The sequence below is a fragment of the Protopterus annectens genome, chromosome 10.part0, assembly GCF_019279795.1.
Source record: "Protopterus annectens isolate FY-2018-M chromosome 10.part0, PAN1.0, whole genome shotgun sequence".
Classification (NCBI taxonomy): Eukaryota; Metazoa; Chordata; order Ceratodontiformes; family Protopteridae; genus Protopterus; species Protopterus annectens.
Genome location: NC_056744.1, coordinates 1,676,818,243 through 1,676,836,280, shown reverse-complemented (window position 1 = coordinate 1,676,836,280; position 18,038 = coordinate 1,676,818,243). Strand labels below are relative to the sequence as shown.

Here is an 18,038-nt window from a genome sequence, read left to right as displayed (position 1 = left end):
GACTATTTACAGGTTTTTAAATATTTTCATACGTAATTTCTGAGTCTGACCACATGGTTTTTAGCATCTTGAAGTGATACTGATTGTTTAGTCTGCCTGTAGGCATCCCACAGTGCAGTGCTTGTATGTAAAAAAATTACATCACGCAGGCCTCTTTCTTGATTTTACATGCATACACTGCTGTCTTTCAGTCAGTTAGGTTTAAGTAACATTCCATGCTGTTCAATGATGACTTAAAACACAAACAGTACAAATGCCACAGAACAAACTTTCAAAGTGCTTTTTACTGCAGCTTCTTTTTAGAATGGCTACATTGGAGTCTTTTGTGAAGCCTCAGTTGTACTACTTCAATTCATCTCCCATGCCACTTCACACCTAACTTCCCTAGCTGCCAAAATGTTAAGGGTAATTTGAGCTGTTACCTGCTGTGATTGACAGCTTACCGCAGGAGACTTGACTCATGTACTGTTTCCTTGTTCTAGCCTTTACTTTCTGTATGGATAGGGGAAGGACCAGGGAGCTGTGACATCACAGCATGGGTGGGTTTTTTCGACGGTCATGGTGATGTCAGTTTGGGGAATGAGTTGGCCAGAAAACTACCTGTATTCATTGGCCTTGATGACATAAGCATTTCCAGGGCAGCATAAAAGTTTTTGAAAGTGAAACCACTACAGTACAATATGGTACTGTTTTAGTGGAGAGAAACAGTCAATTTAAAATATCTTCAATGCTGTATTGTTTATTTGTAGCAAGGACTCTAAATAGGGAGAAGGACAGAGAAGTTGTGCATTTAATAATAGAATCCCGTTGTTGCCCTTCAAATGCTGTATCAGGATAATTCATAATTGTGCACTTTCCCCTTGGTTGGAGTATAGCATCTCTTTCCATTCTCATTTCAAATGATTCTAACAATGTCTGTATCTCCAGTGAACTGATACGGACTTGTGTGAGCCTTCTTGTCCTTGTTTAGGAATATCCTTTAAAGCATAAAGCCTTATGTTTCCTGCTTTACAATTTTTTTTCAGTCTGTAGCTGCTATAGATGTTTATCACTTTAAAATATAAAAATTTATTTTTTATTTTATAAACTCTTTTCTTGTACTGAACATTTTTTTGCATGATGTAGTCACCACTTAAGCAGACTTTCTTCTCAGTTAGGTTGTTAATGTCCCTGCTTCTTTCTTCTGCTGAACTCCAAGGAATACATATTGTGATTCATCAATGTTTCTTCTTAGGGTGGTATTCCATTAACATTTGTTTCTAACAAATTGCTTATCAGTGTATGACATGTTTGGCATCTGTGACCATTTTGCAGTTACCAAGGAAAATTTGGATTTTTAAAATTACTTTCTCAGAATCACTTAGTATGATATTAGAGAAGGTTTGAAAGCTACAATCCATTTACAGTTTTTAGAGTTACATGGTATGATATTATTGAAAATCTGAAAGATAAAACCCATTTACTGCTTTTAAAAGTTAAATACTAATCAATATTGTCATGTGTGTATCTACACTGTCTTTAGCTGTTCTTCATAAGGTCCAAGTGGGAGTTCATTGGTAACGTACAGCTACAGCTCCCCTTCCAACATGCTAAAGGTGATCCTGTTTTGGATTACACTGTATCTATGTACACTGTATCTATATCAATATACACTACATTGTTTTGGGTTACACTGTATTTATATACACTGTATCTATATCAATATACACTATATTCTTTTGGATTACACTGCATTTATATACACTGTATCTATATCAATATACACTACATTTTTTTGGATTACTCTGTATCTATATACACTGTATCTATATCAATGTACACTACATTCTTTTGGATTACATTGTATCTACATACACCGTATCTATATCAATTTACACTACATTCTTTTGGATTACACTATCTGTATACACTGTATTTTTATCAATATACACTACATTCTTTTGGATTACACTGTATCTATATACGCTGTATCTACAATATACACTACATTCTTTTGGTTTACACTGTGTCTATATATACTGTATCTACATCAATATATACTACATTCTTTTGGATTATACTGTATCTATTTACTCTACATAATTGCAGCCCTTTTACAGGAATCTTGCTTGTAGAGTGCACAGAATTTTTGAAACTGATATTCCCATTTTCATAAGAATCTTACTGAGCCTCATCTGCCCACTTCTCAGAATCTGGAGTAAATCTTATTGATAAGAAGCATCTCTAAACAAAGAAAGACCTAAAATGGAATGCATATTCTGACCAAGAGATATCTATACATCACATAAAAGTAAGGTAAACTTAATTTATAACATCTAAATAAATATACTTTTTTACTCTATAGCTATTTTACCAGCTACTCTGTCAAGCCATAATTCACAGGTCTTCTTGTAAACAATTGCTCACACTTAAATGAGCAGCAATTTAAACCATACAGTCTTGTTTAACTTCCTATCTTTATCCTGTTGATTTTCAGCATCTCTGCACAAGAATATAAGTGAATACCTGATTAAAGTACTTACAATAAAATATAGCAGGTTAAACACTAGCTTATGCTACTGTTTCTTACTTTGGCATACTTTATCATACAAAATCGCTTGTTCTACCTTTCTGATATATCAGCTAGGTGTACTAACCCATCATCAGTTATATCATCCAATACTACACATAGTTAATATTCTAATATTATCACAACTATATTCTACCAACTTCATCCTCTATCTAAGCTTAGCACCAGTAACACTTTACCAGCACATGTTTCTACCCAGTCTTACACTGTGTTTCCTTCTAACTCCCCTTCCTTACTTGTTACCAAAGTGTGAAAATTACAAATATTATTTTGCACACTATGTTTTTACAAGTCAATCCAAAAATTCCTACAAATATTCTTACAGTAGTTGCTAGCCTCTTACTTACTCCATCCTCAAAATAGCAAAAATCATGCATTTCAATAGAACATTTTCAAACTAGTATCTAGAATGGCTACTTTATCATAGATCAATCCTAGTTGATGATATCCATCCCAACCCTGCTCTGAAGAGCCAACACTCAAACGAATATAACAGAATAAATTGTACAAACCAAACTACTCTACCCCTATTCCATACTAATCAGGCAACTTTCATCACTGTCAATGCTAGATGTGTAAGAAATTCGGCTGAAACCAAACATCAGTGATACTGAGGTACTACCACAAGCTATAATATAATATAAAATGACTGCAACAAATGAAAAGGTGGTGGTGTTGCAGTATTGTATCCAAACCGCTACAACCTAACCCCTTGTAACGCTCCCATACCACAATTCAATAAAGCAGAATTTCTTGTTACATTCTTGAGACCAAGCAAAGAAAAGCAAATGTGTATTACTGCCTTGTATATTACCCCAGTTGACACCTCACAAAACAATAATACTAGATGTTAACATGATTAATTTACTGTAGCAAAAGCTCAGGTTCTCTATTGGACTGGATTCTGGTTGAACTTTAACCCACATGTATTTAATACCACACTGTCATTAAACTTGAATATACTAAAATCCATCCTCTTAGATGATACAATAATGAAATTTATCTTAGACTAAAAGTAAATGATGTACCATGGCTAACCAATAGTATAAGAAAACTGATGCAGAACAGAGACAAAGCTTGGCAAAACTGCCAAAGAAACAAAACCTCCAGTATTATAAAACAGTTCACAATCAGGCAAAAAAATAATCTCTAATGAAAAAAACTTACTGTAATAATTTCCAGAATAGCAGCAAAACAAATCAAAAAAGGTTTGGTCAGCTGTCAAAGGAATATTCAACCTGAATACAAACATAATCCCAAACAGTCTCCAAATAGTTCTGAGCTATTTACAGCTACTCAGTTTGATAGCTATTTTATAGATACCATAACATCTGTTATAAAGGGTTTTAATCCTGCCCATCTACATTTGACACTACAGCCTGTGCCTACAGCCACTATAAAGCATCCATTAAGCAAATTAAAAGTCTGCTCCACCTCTGTAGATAACATATGTAGCGAATTTCTTAAAATTACAGAAAATAGCTTACCTCATGTCCATTCTCATAAATAAATCCATACAGGAATCATATGTCCTCAAATTATGGAGAAAAATCACACAGTATCCCCTTCAACGAAGACAGAAGTGCAACAGATATCACAAATTTCAGGCCAATGGTTATACTGTCCCTGTTTTCAAAAATACGGGAAAAATGTGTCCATAATCAACTTCTATATCTCAATCAGGAGCAGGTTTTAGCCCTAACCCAACATTGTTTCTGACATTCCATAGTATTTACGGATACAGTCAAAGCTATTGATAGTGGTAAATTTGAATCTGCCCCATTCATTGATCTACCAAAGGCCTTCAGTACTGTCTGTCATAGTAAATTCTTAGCTCAAATATATTCACTAGGCTTAACATCAAATACTTCAAACTGGTTTCAGAATTACCTCAATGATTGATATCAATCTTTGAAATGGCAAACCATTCTATCCCCCTACCTCCCTGCCAATACCGATGTCCGAGAAGGCTCAATCCTCTCTTTAATATTCTTACAAATTCACAAGTTTATAGGAGATTACTTGGCTAATGGCTTAAGAGCCCTTACATGCCTAGCCAGTATAACCTGATTTTGCCCAATATATGCCCCCTAGTGAGACGAGAATACCATGGATTTGTGCCTCTGCCTTGAGTATGTTATTGTCCATAAAGGAACATTGGCACTACCCCAAGTTTAAATTTTTGATTCCCCATCCATTGGTCCAAATTGCCTTTGAAGAGGGCTAGGGAAGGGCTCTGCTTAATGTAAATAGGAAGCCTGTTTCAAAGAAGGGACAATCTCTGAGACACATATCTGTCTCTCCAGCAAGTTTTGTTTGAGTATCTGACTAAGTTTAAATCCCTAGATCAGGCGACTCTTGTATTGTTTGACTTGCAGATGTGTAGCAGCTGCATCAGGGCTTGATCTGTGACCACTTAATAGTCATTAGGAGACACAATAAAGGGATAGTGCTTTTAGTCTATCCCCATAGGGCATGTTGTTTACACCCTGTATTTTCTTTGTGAGGAACCTCTGAGGTCACTCCAGCTGTTGTAAGTGCCTAGTCAAGTACCTGCCAAGTGGCTCACTGTACTTGATTATTGGTGTAATGAGAGATGAGTACAATGGGACTATAATTTCCTTGTTTCTAGATGCCATACCTTTACTTATAAGTTGTGTCACATAAAAGATCTCCCTCATCACTATGGACACATGGTGGTCAAAGTTCAGGCTACTATCCATCTGTGTACCTGGATCACTCACCTCTGAGTCTGCTCTTACAGGTGTGCTATTGATGTAATTTGCAGAGGTATTTGACTTCCCAAAGGGTATGATAATGTATTTTTTTTCACATTCAGATTTTGGCCATGGTTCTGGAACCAATCGTTTGTCTGATCTAGACTCATTCAGCGATTGCCTGCACTCCATACATGCATGCAATATGCCAAAGTGGCCACACATATATGTTCATCAAATGATCCAGTTCATCTACAAATCTCCAGATCATATAGAAAAGCTTTAACAGTGTTGCAATAAAGTTGTCAAATTTGCTACCAATGCTCAATACCGTGCATCTCAGTGTACTGCAGTGAAAGCTCTGAATTGCATAGAACTTCACACTGCATATAAGCTTACTCACTTTCCTACTACCTGTACTGCATTAAATGCAACCCTACAAAAATACTCCCCCCGTTGCCTACTGCAATCTAATGACCAAGTGCAACTTGCTATTCATAAACCATCCAAATTACCAGGACACTTTCTTCTTATTCTGTTGCTGAAGCCTGGAATTCTATCCCTATAACCATCAAATCTGATGCCTCCTTCCAATCAATTCTCTGTAAAAGACAGACTAAAGAATGAATGTCTTTGTTTATGCTCTGCATCAGGTTAAATATGTGCTAACCTTCTTCAAGTTCTAAACTACCTTCCTCGCCTGTTCTTAATATCTACTGTAAAACTCTTACAGAATCCCCAATAGTAACACTTTACACCCTCAATGCTTGAACCTTACTTCATTAATAAACACACATGACAAAATGTCTCCTCCAGTTTCCTTTTAATTAATATAGAAACTGTATTTTTTACTTTTTGCTGTTTCTTGTACATAAAATAAACTTTCTAAAGAAATTGATCTTAGTTGTTTTGACATAAAAAGTGTACCCCTACTGTTTTGCAAGTATCTGTGCATCATGCTTATTATAACTAGTATACCCGGATCTAATCATGTCTGTTCTCGTACTTCTATGTAAACAACTTCACAACTACTGTTATGTTATGTTATCAAATCTTGTCTGTCTCAAATCTCCTGTAAATAATGTCAATATGTATATAGTGTAAACATTTGTGTGATTATATGGCATTAATAAGTACAATGTGATTTGTCTCTGAGCTTTTCTTCTGGGCCTCTGCTGAAAATAGTCACATATTGAGACACACCATCAAAGTAAGTAAATATCAAATAAAAATAAATAAAATTAAATATCGGTAGCTACACCTACTCTCTTGTCTAATCTAATACTTTCAGATAGTCATAATTTATTTGTTTTGTTGTTACACAGGTAACACTTTTTCTCCCATTTTAGATATAAAACTATCCAAAATGGATACCATGGACATTGACACTAACTGAATACATTACAACAATACTGAAATGCAGAGAATTTTTGGACAGACATGAATTGTGAAACTGCAAAATGTATAGACCAGTAAGGTTTGAAGCTAGTACAGGCGGATTGTAAAGATTAGACAGTGTGTGCGATTAATTACTTCCTCTGCAAATTACCAAGATGTCTGCACTACAGAACAAATCAGAAAAACTCCTAAAGCATCTTGGCAGTATATCAATATTCTTTAACAGAACTGGGTAACTGCATGAAAACATAACTGCACATGTTATGGCCAAGGCACGTGACAGTGAATGATGTCAGATGAAAAGCGTCTCAACCATAGCTGATAAGTGGTATCACAGAATCAACTTAAATGGGCCGTAGATGTGGAAGAAAGTGTAATACATATGACAGTGTATCAAAAACATGTAACTTTGAAGAATTGGTAAATAAAACATGATCTGTGTGTCTCCAGCAACATCAGAGCAATATGTGAGGCAACTTCAACTATGACATTGATTTAGGTATATTTTGCCAAAACATCACATACAAATTTAGAATAAATAAAAACACAGAGTAATGCAAACACACTTTGGAAAGTCAGATTAACATAGTAGCTCATCCTATTCCATCATAAGCAATTTCAGAACAGGTATGTTTTTAATAACTTACACAATCCAGCCAAAGAGGAACAATCTCATGATCACCAAGGTATTAACCTCTATAGAGGAGGAGCCTGAGAAGCAAAATAATGGGCACCTAAACTTTCAGGCTTCGCTTGTGGAACCACCAGCAGCCCCTGTGTGGCTAAGAGTAGGACACTAGTCAGGATGTATGACACAGCTAACTCTTTCAGTAGGGAGGACCCAAGTCATGTGAGGTCAAAAACACAAATAGCAGAACCTTAAAGACAATCCCAAAACAAACCTGCAAACTGTGCAAACTATGCAGCATAGAAGTAATATGTTGGCAATGCATGGTACCATTAAGTATCCTGGCAGAAGAGTATTGCACTAATTGTAAATGTTCAGGTTTAGGGTTGGGGAGTCCTAGGTAAAGGACATTGCAGTAATCCAGCTGTGATGAGTGTAAGTCATGAATTACTATTGAGAGAAAAACCTAAGATAAAATGTGCAATCATGTTAGATATGTTTCTTAGATGGGGACATACCTCTCAACCTGGAAACATCAAAAATCTGGACAAAGGCCCATGAAAAAAGGTACAAATCTGTGTGCTGATTAACATAAAGTTTGCATGCATAATTATGTAATCCTGCCCACTCCAATGGAATTGTGGGATGCCAACTTTCAAATGGAAACTGAAGAGCAGGCAACCAAAACATGGCCCCAGAGCCCAGACCCTGTAGTAAATGGTAACCATATTTTAGAATGTGTAGCAAAGATGTTCACTGAGCAGGAAAAAGATGATAATGAACCTTAAGATTTTGTTTTTGGTGACTTGCAGTATGTGAGTTTTGTGGTAAAAGTAGGGCATTTAATGGTAGGCAATATTCTAATCTTAGCAAAAGAATATTATAGTTTGCTAGGACCTCCAAAAGTCATTCTCCATGGCCTACTGATCAGTGGTGTATCTTGAGTTTGTACCCCTATATACAGCCCTCCCCCCTGCAGCCACTGTAATGTCCCATTACTTGGGTGTTTCGCTCCATTTACCATAAACACAATGTGCATACTGCTTTACTTCTACAGTGATTACTTGGATTTCATTTAATACTTTTATTTTACATTTTATAGCACAAGCCTTAATAGACATCTGCTAAACAAAGCAACACAGTCTCACAATGAAAATACACTTAGCATCAAAACCTCTCTGCTCTTGAAACTCGTTCATTGAAACACACATTCAGAAAAATACATCTGGCCAGTGGCAGATAAAGATAACCTTTGGGCTGTTTTCAAATCATAGGCACCTTGCACATTAAACATACACGTGTTCTTTGATACACAATACTAATTGTATTAAATTATATTCCTTGTATAATATAGCACACTTGTTAGCATGCATGCCAAATTTATTGTTTTGAACATTTTTCCAGTAAGCAATGGAATAAAATGCATGAACCAATAATGACAAAACTGCCAAATTCAGAACATTTCCATCATCAAAGTCTACTCAAACTTCTACAATCCACCAGTATCAATAAATATGCACAATCTCAGTAGTAAAAGTCATCTAAATAATGCCACATTAAAGAGATCTGTAACTATATTTCAGTGTTTCATCTGCAAATAAAGTGCCTGTTCCCCTTGAGGAATGAACTGCCTATGTTACAAAAAAAAAATGATAAGCTAGTAATTTTGCAATAGGGAATGGATGGCAAACTGATAAGTTCATATTTACTAGGTATCTCCGCCAAGCAGTCAAGACTGCAGCATCCACCCCCTTTAAAAGTACAACACCGTACAATATCAGCAATCCATCTACATACTGTGAAAGTAGAACCCACAGCCTTCTGCATCAAAAGCAAGTAGTCTACCTGTTGTTCTACTAACAATACAAACAGACTTGGCATAAGCAGCACTAAACTTCTCTCCCCCGAAGAACTATGCAGCAAAAGAAGTCTGGAGAAAGCCAACAATTTATTGGGGGTGGGAGGACAAAAGGCCCAAAACAAGAGACACATTTTAAACATTGTTTGTATAATCTTAGAAAAGTTGCTGTTAGAATAAAATGTTTTGTGTTACCATGCATTCAATGAAAGATAGAAGACTGAAACTTAAATGGCTATTATTATTTAGTGAATTCAGTTCTCACTGATTTGCCAGAAAACCACACATTTTAAGAGGAACAGACCAAAAGTATGAGCCAAACTGTACATTCCAGACAATCACAAATGGCGGTGGTATGGGTTGAGAATATAGGCTGTTGCTCCAGGATACACACCATTAGTGCCACATAAACATTTTTATTTTTTTGCATACATATTTAATAGGTGGTTGCACACCTTTATCTCAAATCATTACTTATTATCTGGCTATAGAAGATGAGGGCTTCTGCAGACTTGCCCAGACATTTTGAGATTAGGTAGAAGGTGGGTGGCTAATGTCACAAGTGTTAATTTACTCAACCCTGTAAAACAGTCCCATCCATCAGGGTTAAAGCAGCTCCTGTGGCTGACCTGGGGGAATTCAAGATGCTGGGGACATAGATGTAAGCTACTGAATGAATAAGGAAACCTTTGGTTTCCACTAGCAGTCGGACTTTTAATGAAGAACATTAGAAATCCTAATTAACTGTTTATCACTGGACCACAAATATCTAGTATGCATGCACACCAGCAAATAACAAAAACTTAGAGGCACTAAACTCCCAGTTAGGCTGCGTGATGGGCTCCTGTAAAGAACTAGTAATATATAAAACATTTGTATTATAATTGCCATTGACAATGAGGCTCCCAGTTGTAGTTAAAACAGGCCTAAACCACACCAATTCACTTACCTAGAAATAGAAATTTGCATTTAGTATACTGTTTCTTTTTTGATCCGATAAGTGATATCACCCGAATAAAAATGATAAAGGCCCTTAACTTTGAATGTTTTTTTGCAGAGCATATCTATCTTCTGGAAAATACATATAAGTATGATAATATATTAATATATTACTTGCAGAAAGCACAACACTACTTCTTCAATAAACCCAATCAGCTTGTTTCTTTTCCTGTGCACAAATGACCATAAATCAAATCAGTTTTTGCAATGCACTCATGTGTTTTCCTCTAAGTTACATTTCTGCAGCTCTGAAAGCAGGAAAAAGTCAACTGGTTGTAATGTTACTTCCTAAGACACTAGCATATGTTGATGTAATTACAGGTATGTCATACTAAGGATATGAGGTGTGCCAATTAAGATAGTATGAGACTACTACGCAAGAATCTTAAAACATGCACAAAATATACAAAGGAACTGATATTGTAAAGTGGCATTGTTTCCAATGCCCCACACGCCAACAAACAGTCCATCACTGTCACTGAGCCTATGAACATTCATTGGGAAAGTAGCTGCACCGGTGCTGTTAAATATAGAGTACACTCTTCGTCTAATGTTTAACAAGTACAGTTGAGAAGCTTCTGCTCCAAGAAGATTTGTATCTTTCTTATAAACTATCGGTAGAAAGTATGCAGATTTCTCCTGGCCTTCAGCAATGGAGGAAAACCTAACATAACAGCTCTGCAAGAACATTCTTTGCAAAATATTACTTTTCAAAGCATGTCCGGCAAAATATCTCAAAATATTTGATTTGAGAATGACAAAATAGAAATGATGCAAATTGCTGTTGTGCATTTTTTTCCAGAAACGTGCATTTTCTGTTTTCCCGGAAGTGGTGTCACATCAGCCTGCATGAAGCGTAACAAGTACCAACTGCCCTAATTACCTACAACTCCCCCACCCCCAACTGTCAGTCTGCTCTGCTTCTGAAAAGACTCCATGTTCCAGCATACCTGATATAGTGAAATCATCTTCTTCAGCAAAACAGGGACATATTTTCTCGTCATGACCGTACCACTCACGACTCTCTGAGTCCGAGACTGCTGTTGCAGCTGCACTAGTCCACACATTAAAACCAGTGTAGTTGCCTGTCTTGCTGTAAAACTGTGTCTAAAAACTAAAGCCTAGAATAGATAAATTAAAACAAAAAAAATCATTGCTGTCAGCTGCTCTCTTGGTCCAGTTGTCCAGTCCCTCTCTCTGAACTGAATTATGCTGGAAGGAAGTTGCTGCATTGAGAGACGCGAGTCATGCGACTCAAGAGCAACAAGTTACACATTGCCATTCACGTTCATATAAAAAGTCAGTCACACCCCTCAAGCCCTCAGCCAAATTCAGATGGCTCACGACGCTGACGTCATCGCGCATGCCTCTGCATGCAATGATGTCAGTGGAAAATTGCAGAGGGAAAAACATTTTTAAAAAAAGCCGGGAAAGAATCTGGAATAAAGGGGGACAATTGGAAACTCATGGCACCCCATTATTTGGACCTCAAAACTGGTAAATGCCGAGGAATTTGTTATGGTTGAGAGATATAGATGGGGAAGAGATGATTTCACAACAGCTGATACTTTCTCCTTAAGAGTCGTCCTTTGATGTAGGGTAACTATTACATTTCTCATTTTCCCAATAAACTCAACCTTGTCACCATCAAAAAAAATGGGAGAAGTGACAGAAGAATCTGTCAAAATAGTGTGAACTGCTATAACTTCAGTTTTGGTTGTGTTCTGTTTCAGCTGATTACTGCAAAGCCATAATAAATGTATAGCTTCAAGATGGCCTACTTGGAATACACATTTGCTAACACATGTTGAAGAAAAGAGAGCTATATGTTGGTGTCAGACACATAAATGAGGTATGCATTTCCCCTTTCTCTGAGGTCATCCAATGGAATCATATGTAATGTGAAACATAAAGGGCCTAGAATTGAACAGGACTACACAGTCCAATGGGTAAAGTGAAATTTTGTTCAACCCTGTGCATAGCCTTTGGAAAGTACCTCATAGTTTTGATATAAACCAGTCTAAGACAGAGCCCACAGTAAGATCGAAATAGTCAAACAATACACAATGATCAACAGATTCAAATGCTGCTGAGAGATTCCAGGAGGACACACACAGAGTAGAAACATTGCTGTCTAGTCATAAGGGCATCATTAATAACTCATGTCAGGACAGTTTCATTACTATGGCAAGTATAAAACCTAAATTAAAATGGGTCTGTAATTTAAATTTCTAAAATATGAGTCTCTATCTTCTTAAAAACAACCATATCATTGTTGTCTAACTTTTTTTTTTCTCCAAGATTTTGGATTTCTAATACCATTACGGGAATGAACCCCATTCCTAAGTCAAAGTATGATTGAAGTTCATGAAATTAGTATTGTTAGCTAGAACTGGTCTTCACAGCACTCTCAATGTGCCCAGTAATAACTCCTGCAATTCATATGGAATTACATATATCGGTAACATATCTAAGTATGAGTACATATTCCTTTTTATAAGACTCATTGTTCCTAGCACTATAGGAAGTGTCTGAGTATCCTTCTACCACATTACCCTCATTTCTGCCTGCAAATCCTGGTATTTTATGACTTTGTGTCTCTCTGTACATAAGACACTGCAATCACTGGGTGTGGCAGTTTCAATGATCAATGCTACTTTTGTCTTCTTTTCATAGGTTCACAGGTTCATAGGTTCATAGGTGTGTACTAGGCTAATGGCCCTGGAGCCTTTACAAGCCTGGCCCATAGGATTACCCTGACATCGTGCCACCCGACCTTGGTTCCTAGTGCCTCTGTTGACTAGAGCCACTGGAGTGATCCCCGGGGTGAATTTTCTATTTTCCATCCACTCGTCAAGATTACTCTTGAAGAGGGCCAGTGAGGTGCTCTGCTTGACATGTATGGGAAGTCTATTCCATAGCATGGACAGTCTCTGGGTTATGAACCTGTCCCTCCAGCATGTTCTGTTGATTGTGGTAATGAGGTTGAGGTCTGTGGAGCGTGTGGAGTGGAGGGATTGGGATTTCTTTAGATGTAGTATTTCTAACAGAGCTGGGTCATTGCTTTGTAAGTCAAGCAGAGATTGCCTCTAAGTAGGCGGTATGAGACAGAGAATAGTTGGAGTTTTGAGTCTGTCCATATAGGACAAGTGTTTAAGGCCTAGGATCCTCTTTGTGAAGTACTTTTCCGGCCTCTCCAATTGTTGCAGGTGTCTAGTGAGGTACATGCCAAATGGGGCATTGTACTCGATGATTGGCCTAATGAGGGAAGAGTAGAGGGAGACAATGACCTCTTTCTTCCTGGATGCAAAACACTTAGTAATGAGATGTGCCACATAGAAGGACTTTCTGACCACAGTGGCAACATGGAGGTCAAAAGAGAGGTTGTCGTCAACCTTTGTTCCCAGATCTTGTATAACGCCTTCTGTGTTCAGTGGACTATCATCAATGTGGTAAATCAAGGGAACCGGGTTTTTCCCAACGGGTATGATGACACATTTTTTGGCATTGAGCTTAAGGCCATGGTTCTGACACCAGTCGTTGGTGTCATTGAGGCCTTTCTGTAGGATGTCAGCATCACTTGGGGAGTTAATAATAGCTCCCAACTTGCAATCGTCTGCGAACTTTGTCAGACAGAGTCCCTTTGTGTTGGCCTGGACTTCAGAGAAGTAGATACTAAACAGGAGAGGACCCAGGACTGAATCCTGTGGGACTCCACTCATGACTGGTCGGCAGTCTGTCAGCTATTTTCACACTGTGAGTTCTATCTGTGAGCCAGTTTGCAACCCACCTAGTGATATAGGGGTTGATGCCTAGCTTAGTGAGTTTTTCTATGATTCCTGAGTGGGGAATGGTATAAAAGGCATTGGCCAGATCAAGGTAGGCTGTATGAACCACCTTGCCTTCATCCACAGTTCTGGTGATTGACTCAAAGAAGTCAACGAAGTTGAGCAGGCATGATCTACCCTTCACAAAACCAAACTGTGTAGGATCCAGAGTTTGGAGATTCCCTATATCCTTGTTTATTAGGTTCATGATGATGCGTTCCATAGCTTTGCATATTAGACTCGTCAGGCTAATTGGGAGATAATTCCCGGGGTCTGTAGTCACTCCTGCTTTGTGGAGAGGGATGACTGTAGCAGTGCACCATTCGGTAGGGACAAAGCCTGAGCTGAGGCTGTGATTGATCAGGGCACACAGGTGAGGTGCCAGTTCACTCTGTAGTTCATGTAGAACACAGCCAGAGATATTGTCAGGTTCCATAGAAGCTGTATACTTGGCCTTGGGCAGTGCTGCTTTAACCTGTGCAGCAGTAATACTGGGTGCCTGGCAATCTACTGGTATTCTGATTGGTCCTTTGGGGGGGGCAAAGTTAGCAATGAATCTGTCGGCCAGTATATTGGCAATATCTGTTGGCTCGGTATAGATGTACCATTGTGCAGTAACTCGGAACAAAGCTGGGTATTGCCGTGGAGATTCCTTACATAACTATAGAAGGCCTTGTGGTTGTCTTTACTATTTGCTGCAATTCTGTTTTCATAGATAGTTTTAGAGGATATGATGAGGGATCTCAACCTTTTGTTGAGTCTTTCCAGTCTTGGGACTTTGCCTTATTCTACATCAGTTTCCTCCTACTGTTGTAGAGTTTGTTTATGGCAGGAGACCACCAGATTGGCTTCCTTTTTTTGAGGAGTGCATCTTGGTTCTATTGGGTATGGTGAGATCCATAGATTTGTGTACGTGTTTGTACAGTGCATTGGTGTATGATTCGGCAGTCATACAACTATTCTCCATTTGCATGGGTGCTGTGAAGTTAGCCACCTCTGTTTTTAGGAGCCCAAAGCTAGCTTTGGAGAAGTTTTTCATGGTGGTTACCTTTGTGGGAGTGGGGGCTGGGAGCGATGTGGATTTCCAAGGTGATTAGTTTGTGGTCGGATCTAACCAGGGAGGATTTGACTATTGGTGTAGAGCAAAGGTCACCTATGTTAGTAATGACCGGGTCAAAGGTGTTGCTACCTCTAGTGGGGGTAAGAACAAGCTGGTCCAGAGCATTGGAATTAATGAATTGCAGAAGGCATTGGACAAATGTATTGGTACATGAGTAGTTTTCTCAGTTAATGGAGGGGTAGTTGAAGTCACCCAATATGAGAGTGTTAGGTTGGACACTAATATTCTCCGGGGTGCTTAGGAATGTGGAATGTGAGTCTTGGGACATGGTTGCGGACCTATATCAGGCTATGACCTGAATCACTGTCGTACCCAATGTTAGCTGCACCTGACGTATCTCAGATACGTTATGTTGGGCTACCAGTTGGGAGGTGTGCGCATTCTTTATGAATATGGAATCACCACCAGCTTTGGAGCTTCAGTCCAAGTTCTGGGGGCCGAAAGGTGTGGAATGAGCTATAGCCTGGTAGTGCAGGGGTGCTTTCTGCTGCCTTGAACCAGGTCTCTGTTACAGCACAAATGTCGATGTTCTCCATTTTAAGGAGTGCTTCGAACAAGTGCATTTTGAGATTTAGGCTTCTAGCATTGAACAGCATGACTCTCAGATTGCATTTGTTTGTAGCTGTTACGGCCGTAATTTGGTCTTTGGAACACTGCCTAAAAAAGGCACTATAGTGTTGGCAATAGCCTTGGCAAGTATCCAGAAGCCCAGGGGTGACAGATGCAGGCCACCTCTGGCAAAGCATTAATCATGTCATCCCAGGCAGACAGATATTGGATCCCCTTAGAATGACACTAGAAACTTAGCCAGTTGTTGAAATCAATAATTTTCTGTTTGTACTGTGGTATCATTCTGGGTGATGGTAGGATGCTGCTCAGGTCTAGGGTCATACCCGCCTGGGCTACATAATCCAAGAGCTCCTACATGTCTCTTTTCATGTAGTCCAGGGAGGTACATCTCAGGTCATTCACACCCACATGTACAATGATAGAGTCATATTTGTACCTGTTGTTGAGGGACCTGAGTGTGTTTGTTATGTGGTGGATCCTGGTGCCTGACAGGCTGCTGACTGTTACTTTCTCCTTATTCAACCTAGTAAGTGGGACATCAGTATGCCTCACTATCGAGTCACCTATGGCTAGTGTGTTGGGCATGCTGTTTTGCCTTAAGGGCTTTGGTTGAGTGGTACACTGTTTAGGAGAGATATGTGTCTCGTGATTAGTGTTGTGTTGTGGTGGTCAGGTGTATTTCTGCCTTGGAGGTCTCTGCTGTTTGGGTAGATTTTTATTGAGAGCCTCCAGGAAGGTGGGTGCGTGGTTTGTGTTTTTATGTGAAGGCAGTGCTGGTGTGTGTTATGGAGGGCTATGTGTTCCATGTGATGTGGTGCAAGTGTTGACCTTCTCCTCTTGACCAGCTATTCCAGTCTTGGCTGGAGAGTGCGTGCCTTCCAATTTGGATATATAAGTGCATCACAAGTCTGAGTGTTGGGAGGTAAGAGGAGAGGGTTGTCAGTGTACATGAGGCAGTTGCTACGTTGCCTCAGGATGCCCAAGTTCACCAGGATAATAGGAAAAAGCACAGGGAACTGCTTTTTAGACATGTCTGGAGGGGTCGGCATTAATAAATACTGGAGCTGTTTCCTTGTAGAACATTTAGTGCTGGTAGCACTTTTATGTGCTACAATAATTGCTACAAGAAGTCTGGTAAAGTTCATAGGTAGGTACTAGGCTATTGGCCCTGGGGCCTATACAAGCCCAGCCAAAAAGGTACCCTGGCTTTTGCCACCCAAGAAAATTATTTTCCTGTGCCACTGTTGAGCAGAGCCACAGAAGTGATCCCCGGGGTGAATTTCCTATTTCCCATCCAATCATCAAGATTTTTTTTGAAGAGTGATAATGAGGAGCTTTGTTTGATATAGATAGTTATTTTATTCCAGAGTATGGGAAGTCTCTGGGACAGGAATCTATCCCTCCAGCATGTTCTGTTTATTGTGGTGACAAGGTTTAGGTCCCTAGAGCGTGTAGCTTGGAGGGATTGGGATTTCTTTAAGTGGAGCATGTCCAGCAACTCTGGGTTTGACATAGCTTTGTATGTTAGGCAGAGATCACCTCTGAGTAGGCGATATGCGATGGAGTAAAGCTGGATTTTTTTGAGACTGTCTGCGTAGGTCATCTGTTTGAGGCTGGTAATCCTCTTTGTGAGGTATTTCTGCTGCCTTTCCAGTTGTTGTAGATGTTTTGTGAGGTACATACCAAAAGGGGCATTGTACTCTATAATGGGTCTAATGAGTGATGAGTAGAGGGGAACAATGACCTCTTTTTTTCTGGATGAGAAACCTTTTGTGATGAGGTGTGCCATGTAGAAGGATTTCCTGACTAATGTAGCAATGTGATTATCAAAGGAGAGACTACTGTCCACCTGTGTCCCAAGGTCTCTTATCACACTTTCGGTGTTAAGTATACTACCACCTATGTTGTAGTTCATGGGTACAGAGTTTTTACCAAAGGGGATGACAATGCACTTTTTGGCATTGAGCTTGAGGTCATGGCTTTGACACCAGGCATCTGTCTCAGTGAGGCCCTTTTGTAGGATGTCCACATCATTAGGAGTTTAGATTATGGCTCCTAGTTTGCAGTCATCTGCAAACTTCATTAGCCAAAGACCTTCTGTGTTAGCTTATACTTCAGAGAAGTAGATACCAAACAGGAGAGGACCCAGGTCTGAACCCTGTGGTACTCCACTTGTTACTGGTCTGAAGTCGGATTTGGAGTCTGCTACTTTCACAGTGTGGGATCTGTCAGTGAACCAGTTGGCAACCCATCTTGTGACATAGGGATTTATACTTAGTTTAGTGAGTTTATCTATAATTCCAGAGTGGGGGATGGTGTCGAAAGCCTTGGCAAGGTCTAGATAGGCTGTGT

The 18,038-nt window shown here is 39.1% G+C and overlaps 1 protein-coding gene across 1 annotated transcript in view; it reads left to right on the top strand.

The window, feature by feature from the left end:
* Positions 1-18,038, top strand: part of LOC122813889 (zinc finger protein 79-like) — a 135,946-nt gene that overhangs the window by 61,467 nt on the left and 56,441 nt on the right. The window lies entirely within an intron of this gene.